Here is an 11,175-nt window from a genome sequence, read left to right as displayed (position 1 = left end):
TGGAAAGAACCCAAATGCCCATCAACTGATGAATAAAGATGCGGTGTACAGACACACACACACAAGAATATTACTTGGCAATGAAAAAAGAATGAAATCTTGCCATTTGCAATGACGTGGATGGAGCTACCCTGTATTATGCTTGGCGAAATAAGTCAGAGAAAGAGAAATGTCATATGACTTTACTCATATGTTGAATTTAAGAAACAAAACAGATGAACATAGGGGAGGGGGAGGAAAAATAAGACAAAAAGAGAGAGGGAAGTGAACCATAAGAGACTCTTAAATACAGAGAACGAACTGAGGGTTGCTGGAGGGGTGCTGGATAAGGGGGATGGGCTAAATGGGTAATGGGCATTAAGGAGGGCACTTGCTGGGATGAGCACTGGGTGTTACGTGTAAGTAATGAATCACTAAATTCTACTCCTGAACTCATTAATGCTCTATGTGTTAACTACCTTTGATTTAAATAAAATATAAATTTTTAATTAAATTCGTTGTCTGACAGTTTATGGATCTCCATCTGAGTTATTGAAGTTTTATTAGTTTTCTTTGGTGTCATGTATACCAGATTTTTACTGATCTTTGTTTCCTTACATTGGTATCTACACAATTGAATAAACAGCCTGCTCTTTCAGAATTCATAGTTTTGCTTTGGCAGACTGTGCAGAGTAGTCAGCTCAGTTTGGATTTCTGAAAATGTCTGCTGATAACATCTTTGGGTAGGTGCGGTTTGCTATAAGGGTTTATTTTTGGGTGAAGCCACTGCCTGAGCTCTGAGGTGAAAGGAGTGTCCCAGTAGCTGGGAACAACTGGGTAGAACTGCTGACGTGGTTCCCTGCCCAAGCAAGGTTTAGGAAGAGCTTCTCAGTTGCCTGGATTTTCTGGTGGGGTTACTCGATGGTCAGGACCGAGTACTATTCTCGGCATTATGTGGGTCCATGAGTGAGCCTCTTGCCCTGGTACGTCGGCAGGACAGTCCCAGGCCTGGGTGGCCCATTGTTTGGTTATCTGAATCAAGTAAAACTGTGCATTGAATACTATGGCCAGATGGGGCCACTGGTTTTGCTCTGCCAAGGGGGAAAGCCACGGCCTTCAAACTCTGCTCAAGAGTCCAACTCTGCTGAAGTGCCACAGACAGGGCTGTCGGATGGTCTGTGCATCTTCCTTTGTGCTCTGTTTAGGTTCCCTAGTTGGGCAGGCTGAAAGCTATGTTCCGCATAGGCAGAACTACTAATTAGTTTCCCTGCCTGAGAAGAAGGGGGAAAGTGTATGCCAGGCCAGAAAGTCTATTTATTTGTTGTCTTGACATCCCAGGTTCTCTGACTGAACAGTGTCCCTAGCTTTTCTCTACAGAGAGTCAGATCTAAGTGCTGTTCTTTCTGCTCAAGCACACAGCTTCCTAATGATCTGTCCAAGCTTTCCAGTCAGGAAGGAACAAAAGGCACACGAGGCAGCGGGTGGGGTTGTTAATTAGCTCCCCTGCATGAGTGGAGCTGGAGAGCTAACTCCAATCCTACGGAAGGTCAGTATTCATGGTCTTGACCCACGCTGACCTACTCCCCAAGTTCCCTGGCTGAATGGAGCCAATGTCTTTGCTCTGTGGATGATCAGTCTGCCTCCTGGAGTGATGCCATGCTACACAGCTTTCAGGTACTCTGGCCAAGATTTCTTATCAGTCAGGGCATTCTGAATTAGCTCCCCTGCCTAAGTGGAGTGGGAGGACTAGCTCCACATAACCTCCTGAATGTTTCTAGTCAGGCTGTCTGGTCAGGAAGAGGCTGGAAACCTTGGTTGGTGTGGCTATGAATTAGCTCCCCTGCCTGGGTGGAGTGGAGGAGTCACTCAAACCCTGGAAAGGCTCTTTGCGGTCTTTACTCAAGCTGAAATATTTCTCTGGTTCCCTTGCTGTATGGTGCCCCTGGTGTTAAATGACAAATGACCAGCTCTGCCTGCAATACTCCTTGCTCTTGTATTGCTAAGCTATACAGNTGGGGGGCGGGGGGGGGGGTGCTGGGAGCTACATACAGCAGTGCGCCAGTCTATAATTCAGCTGTCCTACCTGGTTCCAGGGCTAGAAAATCTCTTCATTGGAGGTCATGAATTAGGCATACCTGTACTACACTGAGGTCTCTGGTCAGACTGAGCCACTGTCTTTGCAGATGAGCAAAGATGTTGGTTGGGACTACTACTTGGGTGCTGCAGGTAGGAACTCCATCAGCCGAGATCCAAGTGCTGGTGGCTGCGAGTTACTTGCCCTTTCTTCATCATAAGATTCTCAGTGGTCAAACCATGCAGATTCCCATACAATCCCTGTGGGGCAAGACCAGAGTTGGGGGCTCCCAAGTGACCCACAATGGTAGGGGCCTGAATGTCCACTATAGGCTCTTTTTTCTCACTTGCAGGAAACATAAATTCAATGGAGACTTCTCTGTGAGGTGCTGCACCAGCATAGGGTGGGGAAATGTGGTCAGCAAGTAGCAACTCCTTTTAATCTTCTAATGTAGTCTGTCTTGGTCTCAGTGACTCTGGGGGTGCTTTGACTTCACCCCATGTTCTAAAATTTTCTCAGCTGTGTCTTGTCCATTAATAGTTGCTTATTGTTCTTCTTGTGAAGGTAAGTGAAATCAGCAATGACCTATGTTGTCATGTTGGTGCCATCACTACGAATAAACTTTTTAGTTTGTTGTAGACTATCTATTGATTTTTGCTTCTATTGTTTGTGCTTTTGGTATCTCATTCAATAATCCAATGCCCGGACCAGTATCAAGGAACTTCTTCCTTATGTCTTCTTCTAAGAGTTTTACAGCATAAGGTCTTGTTTTAGTCTTTATCCATCAGAGTTAATTTATGTGAATGGTGTATATTAGGGGTCCCATTTCATTTTTTTGCATATACTCTCTAGTTTTCCAAAAATGACTTACTGAAGACACTATCCTTTCCCCTCATTGTCAAATAATAGTTGATTGTGAATATAGGGATTTATTTCTGGTCTCTCTATTATGCTCCATTGGTTCATATGGTTGACTTTTATACCAGTAACACACTGGCTTTCTGAAAAATTGAAATACAGTTGATCTACAATATTTCAGGTATACAACATGGTAATTTAACACTTTTGTTACATCATGAAACAATCACCACAGTTACCATCCATTACCATACAAAATTATTAGAATAACATTGACTGTATCTCCATTGTACTTTACATCCCCCTTTGACTTATTTTTTTATATGCCTCTTAATCCCCTTTACCCATTTTGCCCATCCCTCACTCTCTGGCAATCACACATTCTCTTTATTATGATTCTGTTACTGTTCTTTGTTTTGTTTTTTAGGTTCTATATACAAGGGAAATATTATGGTATTTGTCCTTCTCTGACTTACTTAGCATAATACACTGTATGTCCATCCATGTGGGGAAGATGCCGACCTTTTATTTTTTATGACTAATATTCCATTGTTCATATATACCACATCTTCATTCGTCTGTCAATGAATGCTTACGCTGCTTTTGTATCCTGACTATTCTAAATAATGCTTCAATAAACATATGGATGCATATACATTTTTGAATTACAGCCTTCATTTTCCTTGGGTAAATATGCAGAAGTGGGATTACTGAGTCATTAGGTATTTATGTTTTTAATTTTTTGAAAACTTTTCACAGGTTGCATAGTGACTGCACCAATTTACATTTCTACCAATAGTACAAAAGTTTCCTTTTTCTGTGCATCCTCAGAAATACTTGTTATTTCTTGTCTGTTTGATACTAGCCATTCTGATAGCTGTGAGAATATTTCATTATTGTTTTGATATGCATTTCCCTGATGATTACAGATATTGAGTATCTTTCCATGTGTCTGTTGGACATCTATATGTCCTTTTAAAAAACTTTATTCATGTCATCTGCCCACTTTAAAAGCAGATTGTTTGTCTTTTGGTGGTGTTGTATGACTTCTTTATATATTTTGGATATGAACTCCTCATCAGATATATCATTAGAAAATCTCTTTTCCTGGTCATTACTTTTAATTTGTTGATGGTTTTCTTCACTTTAGAAAACCTTTTTAGTTTGATGTAGTCTCAATTATTTTTGCTTATTCCCTTGCTTAAGAAAACATATTCAAAAAATATTGCTAAGACTTATGTTCAAGGATTTACATCCTATATTTTCATTTAGGTGCTTTATGATAAAATCTTATATTTAGGTCTTTAATCCATTTTGAGTTTATTTTTGAATATGGTGTGAAAAAGTGGTCTACTTTTATTTTTATGCATATTACTGTCCAGGTTTCCCAACACCATCTACAGAAAAGACTATATTCTGCCTATTGTATGTTCTTGCCTTTTTTGTCATAGACTAAATCACAAGATAAGTGTGATTTCTTTCTGGGGTCTGTCTTCAGTTCCATTGATCAACGTATATTTTTGTGCCAGTATCATGCTATTTTGATTTCTATAGTTTTGTACTTTAACTTGAACTCTGCAATCCTTCCATCTTTGTTTTTCTTTCTTATGATTACTTTTGGTTATTCAGGCTCTTTTGTGAATACATACAAATTTTGGAGTGTTTCTTCTAGCTCTGTCAAAAATGCTGTTGGTATTTTGATGGGAATTGTATACAATCTGTACATTGCTATGGGTAATAGGGACAATGTAATATAGTCAATGCAAGTATATTCTTCCAATTCAGGTTTATGGTACGTCTTTTGATTTATTAATGTCATCTTCAGTTTTGTTCATCAGTGCTTTATGGTTGTCAATTTGCAGGTTTCGCACTTGGTTAAATTCATTCCTACACATTTTATTCTTTTTGATGCAATTATAAATTGGATTCTTTTCTTAATATAACTTTCTGCTAGTTAGTAGTAGAAAACGACCGATTTCTGTATCTTTTGTATCTCTAAGTTTAGTAAATGTATTTATTTTTTCTAATAGTTTTTCTGTGAAGTCTTAGTGTAATTCTCTATATAGAAAACTCTGCAAATAGTGACAGGTTTATTTCTTTACAAATTTGCATGCCTTTCATTTCTGTTTCTTGTCTGATTGCTGTGGCTAAGACTTCCAGTATTGTGCGGAATAAAAGTGGTGAGAGTAGACATCCTTGTCTTGTTGCTATGTTTTCACTATTGTCTGATATTAACTTTGAGTTTGTTATATTGGCTTTTAATGTTTTAATGTATGTTCCCTCTATACTCTCTGGTGAGAATTTTTACCATGAATGGATGTTGAAATTTTCCAAATGCTTTTTCTGCATTTTTTTATATGATCACATGGGATTTTTAAAAAGCTTTTGTTTAAATTCCCGTAAACATACAGTGGAATATTGGTTTCAGATGTACACTAGAGTGGTTCAACAAATCCATACAATACCTGGCAATTATCACAACAAGTACCCTCCTTAATCCGCATCACCTGTTTCACCCACCCACCCTGACCTCCCTTCTGGTAACCTTCAGTTTGTTCTCTGTACTAAAAAGTCTGTTTTTTGGTTTACACCTCTCTCATTATCTTCCTCTTTTGCTCATCTGTTTTGTTTCTTCCCCTCCCCCCCCCACATTCCATTCCAAGAACGTTCCTTTTTTTTTTAATATAATTTATTGTCAAGTTAGCTAACATACAGTGTATACAGTGGTTCTTAGCTTCGGGAGTAGATTCCCATGATTCATCACTTCCGTACAACACCCAGTGCTCATTCCAACAAGTGCCCTCCTCAATGCCCATCACCCATTTTTCCCTCTCCCCAACCCTCAGTTTGTTCTCTGTACTCAAGAGTCTCTATGGTCTGCCTCCTCTCTGTAACTATTTTTCCCTTTCTCTTCCCCATGGTCTTCTATTAAGTTTCTCAAGTTCCACATATGAGTGAGAACAGGATATCTGTCTGTCTCTGACTGATTTATTTCACTTAGCATAGTACCCTCCAGTTCCATCCGTGTTCTTACAAATGGCAAGATTTCATTCTTTCTCATTGCCAAGTAGTATTCCATTGTATATATAAACCACATCTTCTTCATTCATCAGCTGATGGACATGTGGGCTCTTTCCACAATTGAGCTATTGGTGACAGTGCTGCTATAAACATTGGGGTATGTATGCCTGAATGAATCAGGACTTCTGTATCCTTTGGATAAATTTCTAGTAGTGCTATTGCTGGGTCCTAGGGTAATTCTATTTTTAATTTTTTGAGGAACCTCTACACTGATTGCCAGAGTAGTTGCACCAGTTTGCTTTCCCACCAACAGTGCAAGAAGATTCCCATTTCCCCACATCCTCACCAGTATCTATAATTTCCTGATTTTTTCGTTTTAGCCACTCTGACTAGGTATCTCAATGTGGTTTTGATTTATATTTCCCTGATGATGAGTGATGTTGAGCATCTTTTCATGTGTCTACTAGCCATCTGAATATCTTCTTCAGAAAAGTATTACTCATGTCCTCTGCCCATTTCTTCTCTGGATTATTTGTTTTTCAGGTGTTGAGCTTGGTAAGTTCTTTATAGATTTTGGATATTAACTCTTTATCTGATATTTTATTTGCAAATATCTTCTCCCATTCCACTGGTTGCCTTTTAGTTTTGTTGATTGTTTCATTTGCAGTGCAGAAGATTTTATCTTGATTAGGTCCCAATAGTTCATTTTTTATTTTATTTCCCTCGCCTTTCGAGACCTGTCAAGTAAGAAGTTGCTTCAGCTGAGGTCAAGAAGGTTGTTACCTGTTTTCTCCTCTAGGGTTTTGATGGTTTTCTGTCTCAGATTTAGATCTTTCATCCATTTTGAGTTTATTTTTGTGTATGGTAAGAAAGTGACCCAATTCTATTCTTTTGCATCTTGCTGTCGAGTTCTCCCAGCACGATTTGCTAAAGAGACTGTCTTTTTTCCATTGGATACTCTTTCCTGCTTTGTCAAAGATTAGTTGGCCATATATGTGGGTCCAGTTCTGGGTTCTCTATTCTGTTCCATTGGTCTATGTGTCTGTTTTTGTGCCAATACCAGACTGTCTTGGTGATTACAGCTTTGTAGTACAGGCTAAATTTAGTCTGGGATTGTGATGCCTCCTGCTTTGGTTTTCTTCTTCAACATGCTATTTGGAGTCTTTGGGGTTCCATACAAATTTTAGGATTATGTGTTCTGGCTCTGAAAAGAATGCTGGTGCAATTTTGGTTGGGATTGCAATGAATGTGTAGACTGCTTTAAGTAGTATCAACATTGTGACAATATTTGTTCTTCCAATCCATGAGTATGGAATGTTTTTCCATTTCTTTGTGTCTTTTTGAATTTCTTTTATGAGCTTTCTATAGTTTTCAGCATACAGATCTTTTATCTCTTTGGTTAGGTACTTGTGCGACTGTAAATGGAACCAATATCTTGATTTCTCTTTCTATTGTTTCATTGTTGGTGTAGAAGTTCAAATCATTTCTGTACATTGATTTTATATCCTGTGACCCTGCTGGATTCACGTATCAGTTCTAGCAGCTTTTTGGTGGAGTCGTTCAGGCTTTCCATGTAGAATATCATGTCATCTGTGAAAAGTGAAAGCTTGACTACTACTTTGCCAATTTAGATGACTTTTATTTCATTTTGTTGTCTGATTACTGAGGCTATGCCTTCTAGCACTATGTTAAACAACAGTGGTAAGACTGGACATCCCTATCATGTTCCTGATCTCAGGGGAAGGCCGCTTTTCCCCATTGATTATGATATTAGCTGTGGGCCTTTCATATATGGATTTTGAGATGTTAAAGTATGTTCCTTCTATCCCAACTTTCTTGAGGGTTTGTATTAAGAAAGATGCTGTATTTTGTCAAATACTTCTTTTTGCATCTATTGACAGGATCATATGGTTCTTATGTTTTCTTCTAGTAATGTGATGTTTCACATTGATTTGCAAATATTGAACTAGACTTGCAGCCCAGGAATGAATCCCACTTGATCGTGAGAATAATTCTTTTTATATGCTGTTGAATTTGATTTGCTAGTATCTTATTGAGAATTTTTACATCCGTGTTCATTAGGGGTATTGGCCTGTAATTCTCCTTTTTAGTGGAGTCTCTTGCTGGTTTGGGAATCAAGGTAATGCTGACTTCATAGAATGAGTCTGGAAGCTTTCCTTCCATTTCTATATTTTGGAACAGCTTGAAAAGAATACGTACTGACTCTGCTTTAAGTGTCTGGTAGAACTCTCCTGGAAGCCATCTGCCCAGGACTCTTATTTTTTGGGATATTTTTGATAACTATTTCAATTTCTTCGCTGGTTATAAGTCTGTTCAAATTTTCTATTTTTTTCTGTTTGAATTTGGTAGTGTGTGGGTGTCTAGAAATTTGTCCATTTCCTCCAGGTTGTCCAGTTTGTTGGCATATAATTTTTCATAGTTTTCTCTGATAATTGTTTGTATTTCTATGGTGTTGGTTGTCATCTGTCCTCTTTCATTCATGATTTTATCTATTTGTGTCCTCTCTCTTTTCTTTTTGAGAAGTCTGGCTAGAGGGTTATCAATTTTGTTCTTTCAAAAAAAAGTCAGCTCTTACATTCATTGATCTGTTCAACTGCTTTTGTTTATTCTATATTGTTTATTTCTGCTCTAATATTATTTATCTATTATTTATCTATGCAGGCTTTGGGGTTTCTTTGCTACTCTGCATCTAGTTCTTGTAGGTGTGAGGTTAGATTCTGTACTTGGGGTTTTTCTTCTTTCTTGAGATAGGCCTGGATTGCAATGTATTTTCCTCTTAGGACTGCCTTTACTGCATCCCAAAGGGTTTGGACTGTCATGTTTTCATTTTCATTTGCTTCCATTATTTTTTAATTTCTTTAATTGCCTGGATGACCCACTCATTCTTTAGTAGGATGTTCTTTAACCTCCATGCATTTGGAGGCTTTCTATTTGTTTTCTTGTGGTTGATTTCAAATTTCTTAGTGTTATGATCTGAAAATACGCATGGTATGATTCCAATCCTTCTGTATTTATTGAGGGCTCTTTTGTGACCCAGTATGTGATCTATCCTGGAGAATGCTCCATGTGCACTCGAAAAGACTGTGTATTCTGCTCCTTTTGGATGAAAAGTTCTGACTGTATCTGTGAAGTCCATCTGGTCCAGTGTATCATTCAAGGTCATTGTTTCCTTATTGATTTTCTGCCTAGATAATCTGTCCATTGCTGTAAGTGAAGTTTTAAAGTCCCCTTCAATTACTGTATTCTTATCAATAAGATTGCTCGTTTGCAACTAATTGATTTATGTATTTGGGTGATGCCAAGTTGGGAGCATAGACATTTACAATCATTAGCACTTCTTGATGGATAGACCCTGTAATTATGATACAATGCCCTTCTTCATCTCTTGTTACAGTCTTTGGTTTAAAATCTAGTTTTCCTGATATAACTATGGCTACTCCAGCTTTCTTTTGACTTCCAGTAGCATGATAGATGGTTTTCCATCCCCTTTCAATCTGAATGTGTCTTCAGGTCTAAAATGAATCTCTAAAAATCTTCAGGTCTAAAATGAACCTCTCTAAAAATCACATAGATGGATTTTTTTTTTTAGTCCATTCTGATACCCTATGTCTTTTGATTGGGGCATTTATTCCATTTACATTCAGAGTTGTTACTGAAAGATACGGATTTGTATTATCATGTTATCTGTAGGTTTCATGCTTGTGGTGATGTCTCTGGTCCTTTGTAGTCTTTGCAGCATTCCACTCACATAGTACCCCTTAGGATCTCTTGCAGGGCTGGTTTAGTGGTCATGAACTTCAGTTTTTGTTTTTCTGGGAGAGCCTTTATCTCTACTTCTATTCTGAATGACAGCCTTGCTGGATGAAGGATTCTTGGCTGCATATTTTTCCTGTTCAGCACATGGGACATTTCCTGCCACTCCCTTATGGCCTGTCAAGTTTCACCAGACAGGTCAACTACTATTTTTATGTATCTACCCTTGTAGGTTAAGGCCCATTTGTCCCTAGATGCTTTCAAAATTATCTTTTTATATTTATATTTTGCCAGTTTCACTATGATATGCCATGGGGTTCTTCTATTCCTGTCAATTCTTTTTTTTTTTTTAATTTATTTCTGAGAGAGAGAGAGAGATACCGTGAGCAGGGGAGGGTCAGAGAGAGAGAGGGAGACACAGACTCTGAAACAGGCTCCAGGCTCTGAGCTGGCAGTCAGCACAAAGCCCGACGCGGGGCTCGAACCCATGAACCGCGAGACCATGACCTAAGCGAAAGTCGGACGCTTAACCGGCTAAGCCACCCAGGCGCCCCTATTCCTGTCAATTCTGAAGGGAGTTCTTAGTACCTCCTGGACTTGGATGTCTGCTTCCTTCCCCAGATCGGGAAGTTTTCAGCTATAATTTTTTTCAAATAAATCTTCTTCCCCTTTCTCTCTCTTCTTCTCATTGTGGAACTCCTAAGATACGGATATTATTACATTTCATTGTATCACTTAGGTCTCTAATTCTCCCTGTGGTCTAGTATTTTCCTCTCTTTTTATAGCTTTATTATTTTCCACAATTTGATCTTCTATTTCACTTATTCTCTGCCCTACTCCCTCCATCCTTGGTGTCACTTAAACTAGTTTGTTTTGAATCCTACTTACTGCATTTCTTAATTCGTCATGACTATTTCTTAGGTCCTTTATCTCTGTAGCAAATAGATTCTCTGCTGTCTGCTATGCTTTTTTCAAGCCCAGCTATTAATCTTATGACTATTATTCTAAATTCTTGTTCAGATATATTGTTTATATCTGTTTTGAGCACTTCTCTGGCTGTCATTTCTTTCTGGAATTTCTTTTGAGGAGAATTCTTCCATTTCATCATTTTGGCTAGTTTTCTGTCTTTTACTTGTTTTAATATTTGTGCCCCTGTGAATACTACTATGTTAAAAATGGGTCATATACTGTCCAGGGACTGGCCTTCATGAGGTGTTTTTGAAGTGTGTTGCATGTTCTCTATTGTTGTGACTCTGGTTGCTTTATCTTCCTACTTCTCGTGGTGGTTTGGACCTTCCACCAGGTGTGCTTTGATTTGTTCAGTGAAGTAACCCTGGAAAATTTTTAAAAGAGGAGGATGGTGGTGGTGGAAGCTTTGTACCATACAAAGAGAGAAATGACAGGGGAGGGGAAAGAGGAAAAAATAAATGGACCAGGCAGAGAATCAAAGAAACTATACGGCATAATCT

Source organism: Crocuta crocuta, unplaced genomic scaffold (assembly GCF_008692635.1).
Source record: "Crocuta crocuta isolate KB4526 unplaced genomic scaffold, BGI_CrCroc_1.0 scaffold145, whole genome shotgun sequence".
Classification (NCBI taxonomy): Eukaryota; Metazoa; Chordata; class Mammalia; order Carnivora; family Hyaenidae; genus Crocuta; species Crocuta crocuta.
This window is presented reverse-complemented; position numbering follows the sequence as displayed.